The following is a 26,692-nucleotide window of genomic DNA, read 5'->3' on the forward strand; positions in this document are numbered from 1 at the left end:
ATTTGAGGCTTCAAATTTTCCTCTGAGGAAATACTTTTTCCTGTGAGGAAATTTGCAGCTTCAAATTTTCCTTTGAGGAAATACTTTTTCCTGTGAGGAAATTTTGTCAACAGCAATTTCCTGTGAGGAAATTTTTGACAAACACTTTTCCTTGAGGGAAAATTCAAGACCACAAATTTCCTCTAAGGAAAACATTGTTCTCCAAATTTCCTCTATGGAAATTTCTCTCATTCAATTTTCCTCTATGAAAATTTCATAACAGTAAAAACAGTATGAATATAATTTTTCCTGAGTCTGAATAATTGATACAAAAGATAATTAAAACTTTAATAAAATGTTCACTGATGAGTAACATGACATACAAAAACAATAGGCTAGCTGTTTGAGACAATACAATAATAAGCAAAACGCTATGAATATCATACTATTTGTGATGTTATTAATATTGTGCTCATATTTGCGGATTAAATAAAATAACCACTTTTCATGTTAATTTAACTTTTCTGCTGCGTACAATTATTCAATCCCCTACAAAACAGTTCAGTGCATAAATAATTCCATCCACCAGACATCTTCCTTCAATTGGTAGAGAATACATTTTTGCAATTTGTTCTTCAAACATCTTCCTCTATATAGTTGATATGACAGAGCTATGTACATGAATGGATAAAGCAGGTGTTTATTTCGACAAAAAATACTTTTTTTTCTACATTTCTCCCTAATCCTTCAGTGTAGGTTGTTGCAATTACACAATTGTGTTCTTGTGCATCTATGATTGTACTCCATTTTGTTTACAGCCATTTTGTAGAAATTTCCTATTTTCTTTTTCCAGGTAAGCACACATTTCATTTCACATTAATCCAATTAGCACACAATGTAGAAAAGTATTAACCTTAAGTTTCCTCTTCTGTATTGATCTGTTGATGATCATGAAAACCAAGAAGTCTCTGCACCTATAAATACACAAAATAGAAATTGAGAAAAAAACAGCAATATGAAATAAGCTTATTTTATCATGTTTAATATGAACATTTGAGAAACTTAAATTTGATATTCCTACTAATCATGATTATGAGTTCTGTTATTTCAGTGCTTTGTGTCCACGACTTAATATCAGTTGTTTTAGTGCCTTGCAGTGATAATGAGTTGAGCCACTTTCTACAGTTTTTACAGTTTGTTCATATGTTGTGCTATTTGAACCACTGTCCTAGATTATGGTTAGGTGGAGTGCTCACAGACATGATTGTTTTCTCATTATCGAAGGCCGTCATTGGTCTTTAATTGCTTGCATCCACTTCATTGAACTCTGGTGGATAGATAACTCATTTACCATACCACATCTTCTTATTTTTATAATAATCATCATTCAAGGGCAATCACTTTTATTATATAGAAGTGGTCTTACCATTTAGGCCTTGTTGTCTTCTGTTTATCTTGTTTTGCCGATCATTTCTACTGTACAGTTGTAATTGTTTATATTTTTCTTTATCTTCTATATTTCTTGCCCTAAACTTAAAAAAGGTAAAAACTATAATTTAATGACAGTCACTATAACTATTATGATACAGTATGTGTTTTTCTATATACAATGATATAAAAAAGAATGAAATATTTGTGCTATTTCATTTCACAGACTATTTGCCAGTCAACAGTTTCAAAGACATAACCACGGTCAATAGTTTAACAATCAAACATTCCCGTAGTTTTTTCATCGTGTTCATACTAATTTTTCAATGGACAACAATGACGTGATTAACTATTTTTCTATGATTTGTGTGCTTGACAACATTAAACTCTGAAATATTGTTAACAGTATAATCTGTATGTGTCTGTCGTCAAAATTTCAAATTAATATATTACTTACAGAAGCAATTAAAACAAGAGGCTCACAAAATGAATGTGGTCTAAGAACTTAAATATTTCTAATTTACCTATTCAAACCGTATCATTATTATTTGCTTTTATATATAAATCAGAAATAACCAATTTAAAATGGAAAATTTTAAAGAAAACAAAAGGAAAAAAAGTAAAAAAAATCCCCCCAAATTTTTTGAACCCCCTTATGATTCATCACCCCCAAACTCAATCCCAGCCTTCCCTATGTGGTACGGTACCTTGCAGTACAATTTCAGAGAGATCCATACACTTGAACACAAAGTTATTGTCTGGAAACAAGAAAAATGCTTGTTTTTTGGCCCCTTTTTGGCCCCAAATTCCTAAACGTTTAGGGCAATTACCCCCAAACTCAATCCCAGCTTTCCTCCTGTGATATGGAACCTTGTAGTACAATTTCATAAAGATCCATACACTTACACACAAGTTATTGTCCTAAAACTAGCAAAATGCCTGTTTTTTGCCCCTAATTCCTAAAATTTTGAGGCAATTACCCCCAAAATTGATCCCAGCCTTCCCTTTGTGGTATGGTACCTTGCAGTACAATTTCAGAGAGATCCATACACTTGAACACAAGTTATTGTCTGGAAACTAGAAAAATGCTTATTTTTGGCCCCTTATTCCTAAACATTTTGGGCAATTACCCCCAAAATCAATTCCAGCTTTCCCTTTGTGATATGGAACCTTGTAGTACAATTTCAGAAAGATCCATACACTTACACACAAGTTATTGTCATGAAACTAGAAAAATGCTTGTTTTTTACCCCTTTTTTTTGGCCCCTAATTCCTAAAATTTTGAGGCAATTACCCCCAAAATCAATCCCAGCATTCCCTTTGTGATATGGAATCTTGTGGTACAATGTCAGAGAGATCCATACACTAACACACAAGTTTTGTCCGGAAGTTACAAAAATGCTTATTTTTGGCCCCTAATTCCTTAACTGTTGGTACCATAACCCCCAAAATCAATCCCAACCTTCCTTTTGTGGTATTGAACCTTAAGGTAAAATTTCATCGAGATCCATTAACTTCAACTAAAGTTTGAGTGTTAAAACCAATGTGTCTTTGGATGACGATGACGCCGCCAACGTCAACGTCATACCAATATTTTGACCACAAAATAAAAACTGCAGTTTCCTTAAAATTACCAATCTAGTGGCAGCAACCCAACAATGGATTGTTAGATTCATCTGAAAATTAAATGGCTGATAGAACTTGACATAATGAACAATTTTACCTCACATAAGATTTGCTCTAAATGCTTTAGTGTTTGAGATATAATCCAAAAACTGCATTTTACCCCTATGTTCTATTTTTAGACATGGCAGCCATGCTTATTGATGAAACAGAAAATAAAACACAAGCTTTATTCTAAATACCCTAAGGATCATTCAGCCTCAGTTTGGTTGGAATTGGTTCAGTAGTTTCAGAGGAGAAGATTTTTTAAAGTTAGAAAACATGATAAACAAATCGTGTAAAATTGTCGTTAAAGTGCAATAACTCCTTAAGAGGTCCATTGACAATTTTTGTTATAGAAACTTATCTGTAGATCTTACTTTGCTGAACATTTTTGCTGTTTACAGTTTATCTTTATCATTAATAATATTAAAGATAATAACCAAAAACTGCAAATATTTCTTGAAATTACCAATTAAGTGACAGCAACCCAACAATCATGACAATGGGTTATTACATTCATCAGAAAATTTCAGGGCTGATAGAACTTTGAATACCTAATGAATAATTAACTCTGTGTCAGATTTGCTCTAAATGCTTTGGGTTTTGAGATAAAAGCCAAAAACTGCATTTACCCCTATGTTCATATTTAGCCATGACAACCATGTAACAAAACACAAACTTTATTGTAAATACCCTAAAGATCATTCAGCTTAAGTTTGGTAGGAATTGGTTCAGTAGAGGAGAAGATGTATGAAATAGTTTACACCCGACGGACGCCAATGGTTGACGAAAAACAACGACAGACGACGACGGACGCCAAGTGATGGCAAAATCGCACTGTTCCTTCGGAACGATGAGCAAAAAGGCAAATTTAAAAAATTGCGCTGGCTCTATCCAAAAGAGATTTTAACAGTGTAGTGTACTACTTTTGGGACAGGACATATTAACATAATAGAAAAATCTATAAGCTATAACTCAAAATATGGACAATTTTATGTTAAAAGGGTCTTTAATTTAGTTTGACAACTTCACAGACATACTAATATTTGACCTTTTCAAACTATACCAAATCACTACTTAGGCCCCAAAAAATATATGTCTGTTTAAGGTTACATACTTTAAAAAAAAGGCTAGGTAGGTCGGTATTTCCATTTTATTTTATTTTTTCATTTTATTTTTTGCGACATGATTTTGAGTCATGCCGTTTCGTCTTGTCGTGGTCTGAGTTGATCCTTGGCCAATTTTACCCGTTATTTTAATGATTGGATTATTTCCCTTGGTTATTGGTTGGGGAAAAAATGGCGGCAAAGTGTTTATTTCATCACATGAGTCACGAATTTCCTTATAACAGCTGTCATATTCACGATTGTGAACATTGGGATGTATCAGGCAATTGATTTATATTATTGGCAACACAAACTTCATTTTTGACACGAGTTCAGTTAATTTTTGCTTTTACGACGGAAATAAAATGACTTAGGGTCGGCGCTCAAAAGGACGGTCGCTCGGGTAACCGTAAACAGACATATATTTTTGTTTGGCCTTAAGGATGTTCGCTACTCCGTTTCAAAATTACAAGCTTTTTAAAAGAATATGAATAAAGGAACTAAAAAAACAGAAAAAATAAAGGGTCTGTGTGCTTGTTTTTAAGATATAAGCCATTAAAAATTTGGCGGGAAGTGATTCTTTCTAGATTTTTCATACACTTAACACTGGCACCTTTTTCTTTCAAAAGCTATGGAAAAATAACAAGGATTTTATAAGATTTTCAAATATGGCTTTTTAAACTATGTAATAAAAATATGAAAAGAAAAGTAGGGGTTTGCGGGCAAAATTTGTTAATGGCACTGCATGGATAAAACCAGAGGATTCCGAATATCTGGTAAAAATGTCATTCATCCGCAATAAATTTGGAAGGAGTATGAAAATAATTTGCAAGTTATACACTATATCCACACTAGAGACCTAATAGAGTAGAAATACTAATTTTAATCAAACTTGGCATGAACTAAGATTAGAGAATTATAAGACAGTGTACCTAGTTTCATGGCAATAGCATATATACATTAAAGACTATAAGTTTGAACTTTGGGTGTTAATTTTTTGCCGTTTAAAGTTTAGCGTTTAACTATCAAAATTTGGGCCTACATAATTTAAATATTGCAAAAAATTGCTTTTTAAATGTCTTTATAACTATTTATATATAATTGTGTATGTCACATGTATGTACATAATGTATTTTAATGTAAAGCAGCTCAATACTCATTTGCTGTCTCAGATTTATTTCAATTCTTCAAAAGTCGAATTTATATGAGCCTATGCCTAAAATTAGAGATTTCAAAATTAAGGGGGGGGGGGGGGTGGGGGGGGGGGGGGGGGAGCGGCTAATATAAAAATTCTTCATGTATATTTAAAAAATTATTTGTATTTCAAAAGGAAAGAAAGTTACTTATCTGCTTATAGCATACCGCATGAGTAGAACAAGGTCCCATTAGGCCATGGAAGACTGAATAACATTTAAGGTCAATATATAGGCAGTAACACATTTTTACATGTATATGAAAAGGCATACACATAAGCAGAGACATATAATACAATTGTATTATATGTCTCTGACATAAGCTAGAGGAAATAAAAAAGTGTTTCTTTTTGGTAATTTGTAGGCTAAGGTGACATCATACAAGAAGTATGAGTGATTCTCAAACTAAAATAAAATAATTTCATCCCCCTACTTCATTGTACTTACTATTTATGCATAAAAAATATAAATAAATAAATTTTAAAGTAGTGCATGGTCCACACTAGGAAATCTTTTTGTAAAAAATGAAAATCAACGGATGATAACTGTGTACTTGGACTAACAATTAAGATTTCACATGCTGAAAAATTATGTCTCGTCAGTCCAATCTCAATCAGTGAAATAAACTATTGTTTGGTTTTTCATATGGAAGTAGTCCAAATAATTATGACGCATTGCAAGGCTTTTTTTTCTCTCTCTGACGCCGTAGGAAGGAGAAGTGAGTTGACATAACATGCAAAATCAACAGTAATGATTATACCTTTGATTGTCATCGTCACTGCAAATGGATCATTATTACTAGGGGGAATGGAACCAATAAATTGATCGGATCCGATATGAAGTTCCCAGTAACGGAGAACCTCTAACTTTGAGGTAATATTATTAGTGTCGGTGGTCTCACAAATGAATCAGGGTGAATTGCAGGTACATTAATTAGCAGAGAATAGACAATTATCAACTTGTTATTCATTATCTCGCAGTTATTTACGGTTAATTAGCTGTATATATCCCAAAACAGGTGCTCGGAGCTAGTACTAGTCTATGACTTTTAAGTATTAAACAATTATATTTATATTCACAATCAGTGGCGGATCGAAGGGGGATGGGATCCGGGGGTTTGATTCCCCTTTTTGTGAACGATCATTGCATTTAATCAGAGACATATACGTCTCTGATTTAATGGAGACATATATTTCAGTGGCGGACCCAGAACTTTTTGTAAGGGCGGGGGGGGGGGGGGGGGGGGGGGCGCTGACTGATCTAAGGGGGGGCCCGCTCCAGTCATGCTTCAGTGATTCACTATATAATCAACAAAATTTTTCCCACCAAAGGGGGGCCCAGGCCCCCTGGATCTGCCTATGTATTAAGACCCCCTTTATCCTGGCTAGAATCGCCCCTGATATTACATGTAAATCAAGTCCCGGGTTAATTACTGTTAGCCTAATAGCATAACGGTAATCACAAAGAGTGTGGTAATTTTAAAAAGGACGAGGATTTATAAATATACAATTCTTGAAGAGGGGGAGAGTGCACTTCACGATGATCGAAAAAAAAGTGCCTTGCATGTTATTTTCATCATCTTGTCTGAAACAGTCTGAATAATGAGCTTCAAGGCGAAGCGCGAAAATAAGTCATGTGAAATACTAACGTTGTACGGACAAACCCTTAAATCCCTCAATGTTATGTCAAATGAATTATAGCGAGGAAAAGTAAATTTAATTTAATATCAAAACTAAATATTTGTTATATTTCGCTCCTGATTTCTCAAGAAATCATAGAATCAATCAATGTATAAATTTCAATTATGCATGTCTGTGTGAGATCCATTTCATGAGACCAAGGATTTCTATAAAATCCTTGATGGGACCCTTTATATATATGTCTCTGATACAGTTTTCTATTTTCCCCGGAAAAAATTAAAAAAATATATAATCTTTTGGGAAATAATCCGATTTTCTTGAATTATTTCCTTTCATAATTATGATAAATCCTTTTAGTTCTTCAATTTTAAATTAAAATAAATATTTCATTTTGATCTAACGACAAACTTTTTAAATTGTAGTGGCATGGTCAGTCAACTGATTAGTTGCATGGCTGATTACCAGTTTACTGGTGACCCAGTAATTTTCCATATGACAGTGGCGTGTACCCTTGGGGTGTGTATAACTTATTTTGAATACCTTAATTTTCTGGGGAACATCCTGTCCACCTGTAATACTTAGTATATATTGCAACAGATGACATTAAACAAATTTTCTTTGTAGCATCGGTGTCCATTTCATGTTCAACCACTCAAAATTTTCACAAAAAAGATAATATAATAAAATCAGAGACATATAATACAATTTGTATTATATGTCTCTGATAAAATCATTAAAAAAAAAGATTAAAAAAAAACACTAGCAAATAAACTTCGCAATGAGTAAACGGGGATTTGTGTTTTAAAGGGCTTATTTCCAGTGAATATATTTTATACTAGATAACTAGACCTGAGATAACTTTTTTTTTGTAATATATATTTTATTATTTTCATATCATTCTCAAATCTCGATCATCTTAAATAAAGATGTATAAAAAATAATTTTGTTATAACTCATAAATATATGGTTAATCATAATTGTTACAAATTATAAAATGGTAAGTCAATGTCCGATGTGCCGCCGTCTGTTGCAAAACAACGATTTAATCTTTAAAATGAAAGACGTGCACTGCCTTCATCGGAATAGAGGAAAGTCCACCTAGTGTACATTAAAGAGTATCCGTTTGTTATGCTGAAAAAAAAAGAGATCATCATAAACTTTTTTAACAGACCTTCTCGTGTAAAAAAAACAAACTTTTAACTGAATTAAACAAAAAATTATCAAACAAAACTCATTAGAAAACTCATAGTAACATTTTGTTTAGACCTGAGATAACTTATAGTAAGATTATTTATATAGAACAATAAAAAAAAATGTCCAATCTGATACACGTACCTATAATCTGGGACTATTATACCAGAGACATATAATACATATATATGTCTCTGATTATACTAACTATTTTTTTAGTATAATAGTCCCAGCTATAATGTACAAAATTTTGAACAGCTTCAAATATATGGCCTTATCATTAGTAATGTATCATATTTGTATCAGTTATTGCTGAACGTGTAACCAAATTAAAATGAAGAAATAGGCTCGAAACCGCATTTTTTAAAGATATTTTTTTCAATCTCAAAATAGATAAGAGATATGCAGATTAATTAAAGTCCCGATGAGAAGATTCACTTTCTTTTCTACCGAAGTAAATATATTAACAAAGATTTAGGATATCAATAAATTATTAAATTCATCAATTTATTAAATTTGAACATGTGAACCAAACAACGAAAAAAAATAAACGGGAAATTGGCTATACCTTTTTGGTATTAGCCATGAAGCCATGTATGTACCAGCCATTTTAACTTATTGTTTTCTTAACCTTTAAAGAATACATTTTAAAATGAACTACTTTATTTATAGTAGTTCAAGAAAAATATATATATATATTAAAAAGTTTTAAATTTTGTCCATGCTGTGCATAAAATAGGGAGAAAAAAATAAGGCTGAAAATGCACCAAATATTTATATTCAATATGAATATTCACATTTTGTCTATTACAACAATTTTTGAACAACTTGTTGTTGTAATAGACAAAATGTGAGTATTCATATTGAATATAAATATTTGGTGCATTTTCAGTCTTATTTTTTTTCCTATATATATTATATGGCCTTCCAAATACCGTTTCGATCCCTAACATCACTGAAGAGACATTAAATGTCGAAATCCGGATATGGTGTACAAATTTTTGCACCTCATGTTTGCGGTATACCATCTTTTCCGTAAGTTTATTGTTTTCTGTTTGGTATTTAATTAATATGTAAGATCCATTTTTTACATCTGGTGATCAATTTATTTGGTAATAGCCAATGGCAGTCAGCAGGGTTTAAGAACATCAGTTGTTCGACCTGTTAGTCAAATGCGTTTTGTTAAAATATACTTTTTCACTTTTTGGTCTTTTGGAAAATGTTGTTTGTGCTGTATTTAGACCCCTCTACCAAGAAATTTGTTTTACATGCACACGTATAAAAATTGCGGTTTTTATCCAACGCAATCATAGGTTTGAACGTTGTTTTCAATTTAGACGTGTATATATATATATATATACATATATATTAGATAACTCTTTCCTTTATATTCAATGGAACAAGGAGCGAATTCGTTAGCGAACTAGAGTAACTATAGAAATAGCGTCGTTACAGGTCTTCTTCTGACCGGCAATAAATCCTTAGCAGCATTGATAGTGGAACGTCCATTGGGTTGTGCTCAGACACGTCCGAATGGGGACGCTGAATCCTTGCAGCAACTCTTCAAGTGGACTATAAGTAGCCAGGTATTAGGCCAATTTTCTGTCCATCCTTTTTCGTTGGCAGTCGAAATTTTCCGACCGTATCACGGGCGGTCTCAATTACAAGACCTACATGTACCTATCATATATTATTCGGTACGTCAGACACACCCGACATTAATCAACCAAAAACTCAATATTTTACAGTAGGGAATGAATATCTCCAGATGAAGATTACATTATGACGTATGTTTTTTTTAAAGACCAACAAATCGATTTTTATCACCAAATTTGTCTTTGCTGAGATTAACACGAAAAAAGTATAACAAAACGTAACGATTGAAAACTCACAGTTCAGTTTTTAAGATATTTTTTTCTTTGGAAACTAACAGACTCATTTTCAAAAAGTTTTTTTCTTGAACCATTATTTATGAAAACGAATTGTAAACAAAAGTTATTCTCAAATATTAATAATGATCAATGATTGTAAAGAAAAAAATCCATCATAGTAGTTTGTTAATTTACTGGCTCCATGGTGTTAAACATGTCACCTTTCTTTTACAAATAACTGATTAAAAATATGAAGCCTTTACTGTAAAATAAATCATTCTAATAAAAATAAATTCATCCAGATTTTTCTCTCATAACCTTTCAACAGTTATTGTAAACTAATTTATTCGAACTATAATAGTCCTATGACTTGCTGTCCGTTTACCAATATTTATACTTTATAAAATGTTTTCATATTCATTGATCATTAACTTCATGTTTTGCGAATACTTATAAGGGGGTAATTATTATAGTCAGTAATAGCTAACAATTTATCTAAAGAAAACGAGATGCTATATTCAAATTCTGAGATATGAATCTAGTTCTTTAAAAAAAAATTCTCCACAACAAAATTTCTACACTTTCATTTATCTGGGTCTTTTTGTCTCCGCTTCGAAGCCGCCATCCCGTACCAGACATATTTATTCGTTTGGCAATATACAATCATGTAAGCAATATACAACAGGCAGTAGATCTGAATTTGTAAATTGTTATTTTGGATTTTACCTGATTAGGACGTGTCTCGTTGAATTTTCTAATAAACTTACACACACATAATCTGACTTTTAATCGTAATGTTATGAGATCTATAAGAACATAGAGCTACTGTATAGGCCTAGTTGCATGCAAGTCTTTACAAATTATATATTTTGGTATGCTATAGTTGTTTTTATAGACTATTTGTCATTTGGCCTTTTTTTTGTTGTTGTTTTTTTAGTTTTTGACATGGCGTTGACTCGAGTTTGATATATTATGCATCTTTTGTGCTGTATTTTAACAATTATTTACAAGCATGCTGCATGTTTACACATTCATCACTATACCGCATCTAAATATAGCTTTATTGTAAAAAAAAATAAGGAGATGTAGTATGATTAGTGATGAGACACCTATCAACCAGAATTTAAAATACATTATATAAGCAATTGTGACTTACTTTCTTTACTCAGAGTGATCGTAAATTAATCAGATAAGCTGGAGGAGGGGTGGGGGCTTCATATAGACCCATATTAAATGAAAAGAAATTGGCATTAGCTTTTTGTGATAAATATATAATAAACTCACAGTAACAGAAATAGCTCTTGAAAGCTCTGTCAGATCCCGGCACTTTTAACTGTTTTTTGACACGTGCTAAAAAATGCAGCACCTGGTTACAAGGGCTTATTTGACAAACTATCATCTTTCGTAATCTAAGTTATAAAATCTAAATTTTAAGTGATCTAAAATGTTCATGACTAACGAGTATTTTCACTTGTACGATTTTTCTGTGAAATGAGTCTAAGAGTATATACATGTATATCAGGATACTGACTGCATAGTAAAATATTTATGTACCATTAGTTGCGACTCATTTTGGTCTTTTAAGTAAGTTTCCTTCCCCTGCATTACTTGATCGCTTTTGTAAAAAATAAACAGCACAACAACAACAGCACTCGACGTCAGTATTGTACCAAAAAATGAAAAAAATATTCAAAAAGAAGGCTCAAAAAATTCAAATATTGGTAAGCACACACACTAACTTGTCACTACAGACATGATCTTTTTGTTAATGCGCCAAACTCGTTTCGTCCACAGGACGATGTCGATGGTGGGGAAAACCTAGTCCAAATAATTATGACGACTTGCAAGGCTATTTAGGCGTCCCAGAAAAAAAATAGCCTTGCCAGACGTCATAATTATTTGGACTAGGGAAAAACCAACAAATCATTAGTTCCCCAAATGAGTATCCTAGTTTAAAGTTTTTTTTTAATATATACATGATTTAGCTATTTCATATTGGAATGGCACATATTCATGAAAAATCAACAAATGATCTGAAAGTTGGAAAGATGAATATAGTCCTCTGACTTCACAAACTTGGAAACAGTTGTGATGTTGCTTCGCTGAGCTATAGATAACTGTACGACCATCAACAATGAGCAAAATTCACACCATATAGACATAGGTGCTTGAGGACAGGAGTCGAGATGCACGTTGATAGTAAACATGCATATTAAGAGTAAAAATATGGTATATTAGTATGTATATGGTACAAATAAGTGATATATATTGAAAAATCTAAGATTTATGATAATAAGGGGGAGGGACTATGGGGGGCTCAGGACAGGATCCTATGCATATAGAAAGCTGTAAATAAAATAAAAGGCCTCGAAATGACAAATGTAAAACAAATCAACAAGAAGCCTTACATTTATAATTGAATTTAAAATAGAATTGAAAATAGAAATGGGGAATGTGTCAGAGAGACAACAACCTGCCCAAAGAGCAGATGAGTCGGTCACCAATGTGACTTCAATGCAGCGAGAAAATCCCACAGCCTGAGGCGTGCTTCAGCTGGCTCCTTAAAAAAAATGTATACTAGTTCAGTGATAATGGACGTCATACTAAACTCCGAAATATATAAAAGAAACTAAAATTAAAAATCATACAAAACTGACAAATGCCACATATAGGCTCCTGACTTGGGACAGATGCAAAAATATGGTGGGGTTAAAAGCCTATATACTGTAAATTTCAGAAATTGTTGCATGCATTTATTAATATTGCCAATTAACATAATCATGATAATTTCCCTTTCAATTTGAAAAAAAAATTCTGATTTAAGTTTTTATTGTATATTGAGACTTTGGATAGTCTCAAGAATGCTTTCACAAATTTTTATGAAACTTTGGTGAATTGATTTTAAATATTGACATAAACTCCCTTTACATTTTTATGACCCATAGTCATGTGATAGTGGGTCAACCCTTGACCGTCTGTCCGTCTGTCCCAAAGTCATTGGTTTTTGTTCTCTAATTTAGTTTGCCTCAACCAAATGTTATAAAACTTTTACAAAAGCTTATTACCACAATACTCAGATCAAGTGTGAATTTTGGTGGTGTCAGTGTTACCGTTCTAGAGTTATGCCCCTTTACAAATGGAAAAATTGCTGAATTTTTGGTTTCCGGCTCTCTATCTTTAACTTGAGTTTGCCTCAACCAAATGTTATGAAACTTGCACACAATGCTTATTACCACAAAAAACAGTTTGAATGTTGGTGGTGTCACTTTTACTGACTCAGTCTGTTCTAGAGTTATGTCCTTTTACAGATGGAAAAAATGATGAATTTTACGTTTCCGTCCTCTAAATTAAGTTTGCCTCAACCAAATTTTATTAAACTTTAACGCAATACTTTTTACCACAAAATCAGATCAAGTTATAATTTTAGTAGTATAAATTTTACCGTTCTTCAGTTATCTTCCTTTATAACTTTATATGATATGCAAGCCGGAGTATCATCCCCTATTTATTTTTATATAAGATGCAGAGTTATGGAATTTTAGTTGTTGGAAAATTGTTTAAAATTGTCCATTTTCACACTTTGGAAGGTTTTAGAATTGTATTTGTTCAAAAATCACGGCCTTAAACTTACAAATTGTATATACACTTGCAATATCCCTTAAAATGGAGCCAAATTATTTTCATGTTTTGTTTCAATGAATACCACTCTGTGTACATGTCCTTTTTTAGCTCATCTGGCTCGAAAGGCCAAGTGAGCTTTTCTCATCACTTGGCTTCCGTCGTTGTCCGTTGCCGTTGTTAACTTTTTACATTTTGAACTTCTAGAGAACCACTGAATTCCTTATGAGGTGCTGACCAAGAGTTGTTACTTTGTTGCCGATCTATCATCCAAGATGGCTGGCAGCGGGGGACTTAGTTTAAGATAGGACCCTATAGGAAATACATACAAATGTCTTCTTTTAGAGAACCACTGAATGGAATAAAACCAAACATAGCATGAATGTTCCTTATGAGGTGTTGACCAAGTGTTGTTACTCTGTAGCTGATGCATCATCCAAGACGGCCGCCAGCGTAGTAGGACAATATTAAACCAAATATGGCCTCAATCATTATTAAAGTATCTGTTATCATGGTTATGATTTTTATCTTTTTTATATGATTTCAAAAACCCAAATAGAGTCAGGTGAGCGACACAGGCTCTTAAGAGCCTGTAGTTTTGTTTTTTGTAGGTGGGGGGTCTTAGTTGCGCAGTGCTCAGAGTTTTTCTATAATGTAGTTGATCATTAAAATTCATTTAAAGCATAAACCCAAGCTAAAAGGGCAACAAGCTTATCAAGCACTCATGGTACAGCTTTTTATTAAACACGTATTGATATATACATTAAACAGCAAAATAATTATTGATGCAAGATGTCATTAAATAATAATTTTTACTCTTTTTATGTGTAGGACAAGAACTATAGAAGATGCAGAGAAATTATAAACAGCAGAAATGATGGGCAATTTAAAATTTGCAGAAGTCAACAAAACCTAAATGGTAAGTAAACTCATCATAGATACCAGGATTAAATTTTGTATTTACTACAGACGCGCGTTTCGTCTACAAAACACTCATCAGTGATGCTCGATAAGACTCATAAGGCCACTTTTATAAAAGTTATTGCCCTTGAAAGATGATTATCATGATTATTATAAAAATAAAAAGATGTGGCATATTAAATATGAAAACTATTGATCATTGCTCTAAGAAAGCAATTATAGGCCAGTGACGGCCTTCAATAATGAGAAAGTCCATACCCTATTGTCAAAGTAGTCAGCTATAAAAGGCCCTCAGACGAAAAATTGAAATAATCCCAACTGTAGAACTAATTGCCTAGTTTATAACAAAACAAATTAAAAAAAAATAAATATGACAGATATGAAACAACTACAACCACTAAATTTGAGTGTCAGAATAAACTACAGGCTCCGAACTTGGAACAGGCACAATCAGAATAAGAAGATGTGGCATGATTGCCAATAAGACAACTCTTCACCAGACAACAAATGACATACCGGTAGATTTCCTGCAAAAAAATAAACAGTCCGAACTAAGCAGGAAATGTATACCTTTCTCTTAATCGAAAAGACACAAAGATCTGTTAGTACTCACAGCTACTGACAGCTAGTTAAAAATCAATAAAAACTAATACATGTAATAAAAAAATCAGGTTTGTGAGCACTCAACCCTACCTTAACCTTGGACAGTGGTTTAACAGCTCAACATATAAAGAACAAACTGTAAAAATAACCGTTGCAATTGCCTCAACTAGAAAGATTGATAAAATGCACCAAATCAACTACCGGGGTAATATAAAAACCCATATACAAATAGCACGGAATTAAGAGAACTCACAAGTCATGCAAGTAAGAAAGGAAATATTCTTAAAATGTTCATAAACATGACAAAATAAGCTTTTTTATTGCTGTTTCTCTCTCCATTTATAACATTTTATTTGTTTATTTTGTGTATTCATAGGTGATCAGACATCTTGGTTTTCATGATCAATAGGTCAATACTGAAGAGGAAACTGAAAGTTGATATCTATCTACATGGTGCGCTAATTGGATTAATGTGAAATGGAATGTGTGCTTTCCTGCAAAAAAGAAATAGGAAATTTCATCATAATCACATGATAATGGCTATAAACAAAATGGAGTTCTATCATAGATGCAGAAAAACACAATTGTATAAATGCAACAACATATTATATATATTCGTCGAAAGAAGGGAGAAATGAAGAAAAAAATAGTATTTTGTTGTTGAAAGGAACACCAGCTTTATCCACTCATTTACATCGCTCCCTCATATCAAATATACTGAAGAAGATCTTCGAAGAACAAATTGCAAAAATGTTTTCTCTAAGAATTGAAGGAAATTGTTTAGTGAATGGAATAATTTATGTTATGAACTTTTACGTAGTGAATTGAATAACTGTACACAGCAGCTGAAACAGAGGAAAATTAAAATTTACAAGAAAAGTGTTTATTTTATTATTTAATTTGCAAATATGAACGCATTCTTAAGAACTCCACAAATGGTATGACATTCAAATTGGTTGCTTATTAATGTATACAATTGAAACAATAACAAAGAAAACAGAATACTTTGCTACAAAAAATATTAAAAAAATCAAAGTTAAAGTCATATAAAGTATGTACAATACCTTGACCTAAACAGTCAGACTCACTATATTGTTTTTGTATGTCATGATAATTTTGAGTCAAAAATTTATTAAAGTTTAAATATCATTTGTATCATTTATTAAGTCTTGTAAACATTATGTTCATACTGTTTGTATAGTGAAGAAATTTACAATGAGTAAAAATAGGGGAAAGCATTTCCTACAGGGAAAGTTGATGTACAGAAATTTCCTTAGAGGAAATTTGGAGAACAATGTTTTCCTTAGAGGAAATTTGTGGTATTGAATTTTCCCTCAAGGAAAAGTGTTTGTTAAATATTTCCTCAAAGGAAATTGCAGTTGACAAAATTTCCTCACAGGAAAAAGTATTTCCTCCAAGGAAAATTTGAAGCTGCAAATTTCCTCAGAGGAAAATTTGAAGCCTCAAATTTCCTCAGAGGAAATAAAATTTCCTCAAAGGAAAATTTGAAGCCGCAAATTTCCTCACAGGAAATAGAATTTCCTCAAAGGAAATATTAATGCAGCAAATTCCCTAAGGGAAATCTTTTTCCCTTGAGGAAAATACAATTTCCCTTAAGGAAAAATCTTTTTCCTTTAGGGAAATTTGATTTCCCTTGAGGAAAACTACTTTTCCTCTGAGGAAATTGTTGAAAAAAGGGGCATAACTTTTTCAACAGTGGTGCTAGAGCCAAAATTTTTTAGGACAAATATCAGGGAACCAATACCAACCAAGTTATCAACTTCATTTTGACTTAACTCCAAAAATTAAGGTGACAACTTTTGCACTCAGCGGAAGTGCAAACTTGTCCCGGAGACTGTTTAGATTACGAATATCATAGTATGAATGAAATTTTAATTGTTTACTATTTATTAAGTAAATAGATTCCGAGTGGAATTTATGCGACGGTCTCTCCTACTGTTTATTTGTGACCGAGTACAAACTTATTTTTTTTCAGTTATGTTTACACTATCAAATCTTAGTTTATATCAAAAGAAAATTCGGCAATTGTAGAAGACAGGGACATATGAAATGTGTTTACAAAACATCAGAATTAATGTTTCTGTGCTGTAATACACAGCTTAGAAGAATTGACTGTTATCAATATAATCTAAATTATATCAAATAAGGCGAAACAGCTGATTTTAAAATCATCATCACGCGATTCACAGCCAAAATTTCGCAAAGCTAAAGATGTACATTACATGAAAAGGGCATAATAGATCAAGTCATGGTTAACTTTCAACATTGATGAAGCAACATTTCAGCATCACCTGCAAATGAAGAAAATATATATCTCGAAATTGATACGATATTTTAGAGAGTCTGACATGTTTCCCTTGATAATGAGTGTCTGCTCACAGAGAAGTTTTTGAACCAATTCTTAAGTCATCTGTGCGAAAGGACGCCATCACGACCGAGTTAACCGTAACAAAATATGTGTGCCACAAGTATTAGGGATTTTTTTCATGGTACATGTGAAAACGTCTAAACTTTTACTCCAGTAGTTGCAACCTTAATTTGTGTTATCTATACTACTAAAAGAAGAGACCGGTTTCATTTAGCAGCAACTCCTCTGAAACCATACAAAGTCGGAAATATTTGGGATATGACGTATAAATGTAGAGTTTTATTCTTCCTAGATTTGTCTGTGAAACAATCTTTTTTCCACAGAAAACGCCAATTTTTGAGAAAATATCGAAATTCGGAAACCGTTATCGATCCGTGTCTTATACGCTTTCGCGTATGCTCAATCAACGTACTGCCCGCGAAATTTAAAAACTCTTTGTTTCAACACTTGCCCAATTGTACCGCGATTTCGCGGGCATCTTCTAGTATTATATAAATTATCAACTAAGAATTTATTAAAATAAAAAGTAGTTAGAATCGCAGGTACTTCAAAAGGGTCACTATTTACTTCATACACTGTAATTCAAATTCTTAAAAGAGACAACGAAAATTAACGTTTGTAAAAGTGACAAAAATACAAATTACCATTACTTAGTATAACATGATATGTATAAATATTTAAAAAGAATAAAAAACAAATTGTTGAAATACAATCAAAATATAGTTTATTGGCAAATCGTGCACATGTTTATCTGAAAACAATACAACTTAACAATCCATTTAGAATAAAAAAAATAAAGCAACTGCTTTAGACTCGATCATCACTGAAGATAAATTATTTGACAAAATGCACATCTGGTACAGTAATTTATTACAACTGGGTCGAAACATCTACGTGTGGCCTATCAAGTACCCGAGGGAAGCTCATTACTTTGGTACTGGCATGTAAAAAAACTGATATTGTTAATATGCAATTTTCAGTGATAAAAATTTGATTTTTTCACTGTCTTATTATATGTGTATATGTTACAAATAAATTGTATATTCATAATATCATCAAATCCGTAAAAAGGGGTGAAGATAAACATAAGTCTAAGGAAGACCGCAAAAAACATCCCAAAAGAAAATAAGAAGAACAGACAAACAAAAGTTCAAAAACAATACACAGAAAACAAAAGATTTTGCAACACGAACGTCATTAGAAACTGGTGGTCTATCTCATGTGGTTCGGAAGGTTCAACAGTTCCTGTCCAATTAGACATATAAGAGATAAGAGACACCCTTCATACTGCTATACTTGTACAATATGTTACACGTTAAAATTCGGATATTCTTTTCACTTCAACTCTCAAATAAAGGAATCGATGCTATCAACATCAGCAACGATCTTCATCACAAAAAGTAACATAATTATAAAATTATGCTGTATTTTCAAAATCAGTCTGTTTCTATTGTCTCCTATAATTACACCAAGAGAATAATTGAATACTTGAGAAACCCTCTGACATGTGATTGTTCGAACTGTCCATATATTTACAAGCCCTCTGTCTGTGTAATTACTGGTGATCTAAACATAATTCAACATTAACATATCCGGAACGTGAAATCTCATGTTCTTAAATTTAGAAGGTCAATGTGAACCATAACAACTTTAGAATAATAGTTGATTCCGTTGAGGACTATTCCAGAGCATGGGCAAAAGGAGACACTCTGGCAGAATGGGTAAAAGCAATTAGTTCAATCATTGATACAACTTCAAATCCACAAGTTGAAAAACTGTGAAAATGTTCGACCTTATTCCGTTTTCATTGACAAAGAAGCTGTGAAATGTCTATCCCCAGGGTCTCTTCACAATATATGTTTTTTTTTTTCCTGCGAACAAAGCTAGATATAAATAAAAAAAAACCAACACAGCTGATAAATATTTAGTGACAATTTTCCCTTTATTTGTTTTTGTACTAGAATGTTCCTTATGGTCGTATAAATCATGACGTGGCTTGGTATTTGTGCATTCAACTTTCGGTGTTTTGCTTTGTGCGTTCCAATTGAGAGTGAGTCAAGAGGTGCATTTCGGACGCATGGTGTTTTCATTTTGTATACCTTTGTATTTATATTTTACATAATTTGTACTTTATCGGGAAAGTGTTACTTACTGTAGTTAGTTAGGTATTTGTTTTGATACATTTTATCATAAGACAAGCGGCATAACCGTTGCTAGTACATAATACTGTGACATATTAGTACATTTGTCCAATTTATAAAACATCGAAACATGTTAAATCGTTAACCCTTATAAATGAACTCATTCGAACGTTTGAAATTAAAACAATGTTCGAGGACAAAGGAAAATACCATAAATGTATAATCAACATACACACTTAAAATATAAAACACAAAAAAATACAATTTCACAGTAAACTTTAAGTCTTAGATACATCATTTTTTTTAGTTGTTATTAGCTGAACTAGCTGTCGGTAACTGCGAGTACTCTCAGATCTGTACTTAGTGTCTTTGTTTGTTGTTAGGGATGAGGGATAGAAAAATACCCTGCCACGTCCGGTCTGTGTTTTTGTTTGAAGTTTTTCTGCTTTGTATCGATCTGATGAGTGAAGCCTTTTTCAACTGATTTTTATAGTTTATTCTTATGTTGTGCTGTTACACCACTGTCCCAGGTTAGGGGAAGGGTTGAGCGCTCACAAACATGTTTAACCCCGCCACATTCTTTATGTACCTGTCCCAAGTCAGGAGCCTGTAGTTTAGTGGTTGTCGTTGGTTCGTGTCGGTCATATTTGTATTTCGTAAATTGTTTTGTTATAAATTAGGCCGTTAGTTTTCTCAAATGAATTGTTTTATATTTTTCATGTTGGGGCCTTTTATCGCCGACTATAAGGTATGGGATTTTGTTATTGTAGAAGGCCGTGTGGTTGCCAATAATTGCTTACATCCACTTCATTTAAACTTTGGTAGGTAGTTGTCTCATTGGTAATTATACCACATCTCCCTACTTTTATATAAGACATAAGAAACACCTAAAAATACAATTTCACAGTAAACTAAGACATGAAACACAAAAAAAGAATACAATTTCACCGTAAACTAAGACATATGAAACACAAACAATTTACAATGTCACAGTAAACTAAGACATGTGAAACCAAAAAAATACAATATCACAGTAAACTGAGACATGTGAAACCCCAAAAAATTACAATGTCACAGTAAACTAAGACATGTGAAATCCCATAAAATTACAATTTCACAGTAAACTAAGACATATGAAAACAAACAAATTACAATGTCACAGTAAACTTAGACATGTGAAACCCCAAAAAATCTTCAACTTTACCATTTAAAAAACATTGGTTTAAAAACTAACTCTAAGCAGCAACCCTCTATCAATGAAATATGTCAAGAAGTACATGCCCTGCAATAATGCATCAACCTTTAGGTATATATATGCAGGTCTTACTGGAATGTTTATAATAGATATAAAAGTTCAGAGTCTTATAAAGAAGGACATCTTTAACCAAAATTAATTAATCAACATACGGTGTGAGCCAAGGCTCCGTGTTGAAGGCCGTACTTTGACCTATAATGGTTTACTTTTTAACAAATTGTGACTTGGAGGTAGAGTTGTCTCATTGGCACTCATACCACATCTTCTTATATCTATATATGAAAGACAATGAAAATAATTGCCTTCAGTATAATTTTGGTGTTGATTAAAAATGTCCTTAATGTATGTATATATATATTTTATTTATTCATAATTACAACGAATTTGACAAAACTATCTAGATCGCAATTATGAGCTATCTTTTGGGTATTTATAATATATTCATGTGTTAAAAAATAAGCTGTAACATTATTAATATTACTAGACGGTAGCGGATTCTTTGATGAATGTCGATCAAGCTACAACTGTCCGATGGAGACCATAGCTGCAAGTAAAACATTTTTATTTTAATAAACTTTATTAAATTGATTATTTCACGCATAATAAGAACGAGAACAAATTACAATCAATCCTTTTATAATAGGTAGGTTTTACAAAGTCGATCGACCGAGCTGAGGATCGATGGAAATTTAGACTGGGTCTGGAAAAAGGGGTCCGGGTACGGATAGGGATCGAAGTTTCCCTTGCAACATGCCACGTACAGCCTTATAAAAGATTTAATGCATGGGTTTTTAACGTACAGAGACCGTGGCATTTACCCTACAAAAGACATCGACTTTAGCGTCCCCATTCTGACCGGATGTGCTGCGTATTTAAGCGTTCCGCACGCGCAGCAAAACGGATATCCTCCCTCCATTTTGTAGCTTGGGTTTAATTGCCGGATGGGAGAGCTTCAGGCGACCATATTTCTAGGTCTCTTTTCCAATCCAGTCAATCCTTGGGGTTACCATTATTATCTTAATTAGAAACTTCTGTTTAAACAACAGAAAGTTTACATGTACTAGAGTTATGTGTATGTAAATGTTTACAATATGTCTTTTAGGCCTGAATTGTGGGGTTATGTTTACAAAATTTATTTTAGGTCGGAATTTTATGTTTATGTATACAATATGTCATTTAAGCCTGAATTGTTATTGATTGATTGATTAATGATTGCTTAACGTCGCAATAGCGCAAAACTCTGTATCACGACAAATTGTTGTATTAGCATGAAGATCTAAATCAAGTACAGTGATGCCCTTGTCTACGAAAATGTAAAAAAAGTAAGCTGAAATTCTCATTAAAAGGAGCACTTTTATGTCTTTCGCTTATATTTTATCTTCCGCTTGAATGAAAAACTTAAGCAGCAAGTACTATTAACATAGCTAAAAACCACCAAGTATGAGCAATTCCTGAAAACAAACACTGGACAAAGTCTGGAGCTGGCATGTCAGTTAACTGCTAGTAGTCTGTTGTTATTTATGTATTATTGTCAGTTTGTTTATTTTCTTTGGTTACATCTTCTGACATCAGACTCGGACTTCTCTTGAACTGAATTTTAATGTGCGTATTGTTATGCGTTTACTTTTCTACATTGGCTAGAGGTATAGGGGGAGGGTTGAGATCTCATAAACATGTTTAACCCCGCCGCATTTTTGCGCCTGTCCCAAGTCAGGAGCCTCTAGCCTTTGTTAGTCTTGTATTATTTTTAATTTTAGTTTCTTGTTAAGTATGGCGTTCATTATCACTGAACTAGTATATATATTTGTTTAGGGGCCAGCTGAAGGACGCCTCCGGGTGCGGGAATTTCTCGCTGCATTGAAGACCTGTTGGTGACCTTCTGCGGTTGTCTGTTCTATGGTCGGGTTGTTGTCTCTTTGACACATTCCCCATTTCCATTCTCAATTTTACTGTCAATTTAGCTGATTTGTATTAAATATTTGCAATAAAGATTCAGAGTAATGCATAACAAATCAAAGTTGGATATTAAAAAATGATCCGAAGATATGACTTTGACTTGTTTAACACAATATATTATGTCACTGTTCATTCTATAGAATGGTTGATAAATACATGTTATCGCTTAAAAGACATTCAAAGGGAGGTAAGACATAAACTTATTGGTGACAAAACTTCTTCCATCATACATCCGCTTTAGTAAGATTGATTCATTATTTGATTGTTTGTGTGTAACGACACTTTCAGCACTATCGGCTATATAGTGGCGGGCAGTTTTTATTGGTTGAGGAAGCCGGAGTTCCCGGAGAGAACCACGACCTTAGGCATGAAAACTGATAATTTTTAGTCAATTAAGTTTGGAGTTGATCCGTATTAGAATGTGGACAGCATAAAAACACATTAATTTTGAAAGTGTCAGACTAATAGCTGTATTACTGTATATTTGATGTTTTTTGTCCCCCGCGCAACGCGTTGCGAGGGGACATAGAAATACCCCGATGTCCGTCCGTCCGTCTGTCCTGTCTTGTTAGCGCTCTCACCTGTACAACTCTTGCCAAATTTTTATGAAACTCATATCATAGGTTTATATCAGCAATGTCTTGGACGAGTTCGAAAATCAGTGCCGATCAATTATTTTTAAAAGAGTTATGCCCCTTGGAAACATTAATTATATGGAAAATTGCATCGTTAGCGCTCTCATTTGTTCAATTCTTGCCAAATTTTTATGAAACTTATATAATTAGGTTTATACATGTATTATGCCTCTTGGAAAAAAATAATTATTCGGAAAATTGCATAGTTAGCGCTCTCATGTGCACAATTCTTGCCAAAAGTTTATGAAACTTATATCATAGGTTTATATTAGTAATGTCTTAGACGAGTACGAAAATCAGTGCCGATCAATAATTTTTAAACGAGTTACGCCCCTTGGAAACATTAATTATACGGAAAATTGCATCGTTGGCGCTCTCATGTGTACAATTCTTGACAGATTTTTATGAAACTTATACCATAGGTTTATATCTTCAATGTCTTAGATGAGTTCGAAAATCAGTGCCGATCAATTATTTTTAAAGAGTTATGCCCCATGGAAAAATAAATTATATGGAAAATTGCATTGTTAGCGCTCTCACGTGTACAATTCTTGCCAGAATTTCATGAAACTAATATCATAGGTTTATATCAGCAATGTCTATGACGAGTTCGAAAATCAGTGCCGATCAATTATTTTTAAAAGAGTTATGCCCCTTGGAAATATTAATTATATGGAAAATTGACTGGTGAGCGCTCTCATGTGTACAATTCTTGTCAGATTTTCATGAAATTTATATTTTAGCCTTATATCATCAATGTATCGAGAAAATTCGAAAATCAGTGCCGATCAATTATTTTTAAAAGAGTTATGCCCCTTGGAAATATAGATTATTTGGAAAATTGCACTGTTAGCGCTCTCATGTGTACAATTCTTGCCAGATTTTAATGAAATTAATATTATAGGTTTATATCAATGTTTCGGACAAAGTCGAAAATCAGTGCCGATCAATTATTTTTAAAAGAATTATGCTCCTTGGAAATATTGATTATATGGAAAATTGCATTGTTAGCGCTCTCATGTATACAAATCTTGCCAGAATTTTATTAAACTTATATCATAGGTTTATATCAGCAATGTCTTTGAAACTTTCGAAAATAAGTGCTGATCGAATATTTTTAACGAGTAATGCCCCTTGGAAATATTAATTATAACAGAAATCGATTTTGCATTTGCTCTGAAGCCTTCATTTCTCTAAGATATTTATAAAAAGTTTTATATTTGCCATTGTACGTTGGATAGATAAAATATGTGCAACGCGGGGGACATTGGAACTCTGTTCTTTTATTTGACTGCAGATAAGGTTGAGGGCTTAAATAATTTGTAATTATTTTCCCCCAACATGTAATATATGTTAACGCACAATATAATAAAGTATAATTCATATTCTGGTATATTAGATTAATATGACTCTTTTATTGATTTTTATGACTTGTAATGCCCTGAGTTTCGCATAAATACAATCAAATTTATCATTATTACAATCATATCGAAAGGCTTTCTAAATTGATCTAAATAATGATACATTTAGCCGCATTTATGCTTCTAGAGATACACGTTATTAAAAATTTGTTGAAAAAATATCAAATGTATGAAATGTACGTAAAAGTGTCATTAAAAGGATTTTTCTCCCTTTTTGTTATGACTTCTCGAAATTCCGTCCACATATTTTCATTTGAAAATGCTATGTTGTTGCTTTGAACATTTCCTTTTTACAGAGGATGACCTTGGGGTCATTCCGATGTATTGCTATCGCCTAAATTTCCATTATGCAAATTAGTTTTTGGATTTCAACCGATCTATAAAAATTATAGATCCGCGGTCATTACAAGGGAAAAAAGTGCATTTTTATACCTGCGATTCCGTTCTCCGTTCGTACGATGTTTCATCAAAAAATGAAATCATTTCAGTTGTTGATTTAGTACTGAAAATTTGACTGAATTATCTCCTTATTAAATTCGGTTTTATATGTTTAATAGGTGTTTAAGAAAGAGGTCAGGTGCTCATGTTCATTCATAAAATTATCGTTCATTCATGAATTTATCGTAAAATCAAAATCACTACACAGGTAACACAGGTTGTATACGTAGTGACAAAAGATTACCTGTATAGTATCTAAAAATAGACAAACTTAACTGACTCCCCTTACTGTAGTGTGTGATAACATTTTGTGAGGGAATTCGATGTTTGCTATACCACTGTTCATTTCAACGCACTTTATGACGATACCACTTTATCAATATGAATGAAATTTTTTGCAGTGTTTTAAGAAATAATTTTACTTTAAAATCGCGTATCATTTGTGAACTATTAAATGTTTTACAAGGATGAATTTTCTGTATAAAGTCAATAATTGTGTGAACTTTTGAAGCCCAAACTTTTTATAGCCTTAAATACGCTAATGAAAGATCCGAAAACTATACCCATACAGAACGACATGTTTTTGAAATTGTAGCAAAACTTTTGGTTGACAAATTTTAATTCGTTATTGCATAAATATTAACTTGAAATATCTGTCATTTTCTCCCTACCCAGTTTACCTCTATTACTCATTATGATGTGGACTTTGTTATTGAATCTTATGCAATTTGATTGGATTAAGTTATTATTAGATTACCTTCAAACTGTTCATGCTTTTTCGTACGAGTATATTGATTAAATCAGAGCGTGCATGAATGTGTACAGAAAATTAAATGACCTGCAAACTCACTGTGTATCATCGCCACCGGAAATTGGGTACTAACGAAGCGGAGAGAATGGAAAAAAAAAGTAAACAAGGTAAGAATTCATTCAATTTAAAGCATTTCTACTGATTTGACGAGGGTACCGCTTAAGAAATGATTTTCTGATATATAATTCTTTAATTATTAGGCCGATAAGTACAAAATTATGACAAAATTTTGTGTTATACTCCAAAACTTGCCACTTAGTACCCGAAAATTTCGAGGTCGATCGTCCTCTGTCGCCTCATTGGCAAGATATTCAACTGTTTTTCATTATTTTTCCAGACACGTTTTTAGATTATGATAATGTGACATCATATTTACTGAGATTTGTTGTCAAACAGATGTTTTTTAAAGAATATGGATCAAAACATTGTTT

General features: G+C 32.6%; 2 long non-coding RNA genes across 4 annotated transcripts; one reads left to right on the forward strand and one right to left on the reverse strand.

Moving 5' to 3' along the window:
- Positions 1-313: 313 nt before the first annotated feature.
- On the reverse strand, positions 314-6,424 carry LOC127724596 (uncharacterized). Its single transcript, XR_007992589.1, has 3 exons — positions 6,132-6,424; positions 1,406-1,511; positions 314-953 (listed from the first exon to the last, which is right to left on the reverse strand). It is a non-coding gene; the product is annotated as an uncharacterized LOC127724596 (long non-coding RNA).
- A 915-nt stretch (positions 6,425-7,339) lies between these two features.
- LOC127724606 (uncharacterized) lies at positions 7,340-16,368 on the forward strand. Of its 3 annotated transcripts, none has more exons than XR_007992598.1 (3): positions 7,340-7,527; positions 14,523-14,610; positions 15,592-16,368. It is a non-coding gene; the product is annotated as an uncharacterized LOC127724606 (long non-coding RNA). The 3 variants fall into 3 exon arrangements; XR_007992605.1 differs by lacking the exon at positions 7,340-7,527 and adding an exon at positions 11,760-11,794; XR_007992593.1 differs by lacking the exon at positions 7,340-7,527 and having other exon boundaries at positions 14,311-14,610.
- Positions 16,369-26,692: the final 10,324 nt, after the last annotated feature.

The sequence above is a fragment of the Mytilus californianus genome, unplaced genomic scaffold (genome assembly GCF_021869535.1).
Source record: "Mytilus californianus isolate M0D057914Y unplaced genomic scaffold, xbMytCali1.0.p SCAF_1, whole genome shotgun sequence".
Taxonomy (NCBI): domain Eukaryota; kingdom Metazoa; phylum Mollusca; class Bivalvia; order Mytilida; family Mytilidae; genus Mytilus; species Mytilus californianus.